The sequence below is a fragment of the Hemitrygon akajei genome, unplaced genomic scaffold (assembly GCF_048418815.1).
Source record: "Hemitrygon akajei unplaced genomic scaffold, sHemAka1.3 Scf000068, whole genome shotgun sequence".
NCBI lineage: Eukaryota > Metazoa > Chordata > Chondrichthyes > Myliobatiformes > Dasyatidae > Hemitrygon > Hemitrygon akajei.
The window spans coordinates 1946307-1946896 of NW_027331954.1; the positions used below are offsets into that span (position 1 = coordinate 1946307).

A 590-nucleotide genomic window follows, 5' to 3' on the forward strand; every position below is an offset into this window, starting at 1 on the left:
TGAGACTAATGAAGATGTTTTTATTCCTTGCTTTATAGATCCAACATAGTTCAGTTACCTGTTACATGTCGCGCCCTGACCAACATGAAATTGTTAATGCATATCATTTTATATCGCGCATAATTTTAATACTTGATATTGAAAGCGGAACGGAACGGTTGGCAACATTTAGTTCTTATTGCTGTACTTCAGAGAAGGGTGGGATGCCTCGGGTCTTTGCTCAAAAGCACAGTTTCTGTAGTGTAGTAGTTATCACGTTCGCTTCACACGCGAAAGGTTCCCAGTTCAATCCTGGGCAGAATCATTCTTCGGGATGAAATTGAGACTCAACTTTTCAGTTCGTGTTCAAGTTTACTGTCATGGGCATCCAAGGTGTAAATGTCATGAAAGATCGCTTTCCTAGCAGCAGCACGTAGTATTTCAAACCTGACAAATGTAGATTAAATAAATAAGAAAGAATAAATATGATATTTAATTTTCAGGAGAAAATAAACAGATTTGAGCAAATGGATATTTATGGATGATCCGGGCTGCGTTATCGGAGAATTAGCATTTCGAAGCTGTTGTCGCAGAGCTGAGGATGCGTTATG

The 590-nt window shown here is 38.8% G+C and overlaps 1 non-coding gene across 1 annotated transcript; it reads left to right on the forward strand.

The window, feature by feature from the left end:
- Positions 1–231: 231 nt before the first annotated feature.
- trnav-cac (transfer RNA valine (anticodon CAC)) lies at positions 232–304 on the forward strand. Its single transcript has one exon. It is a non-coding gene; the product is annotated as a tRNA-Val (tRNA).
- Positions 305–590: the final 286 nt, after the last annotated feature.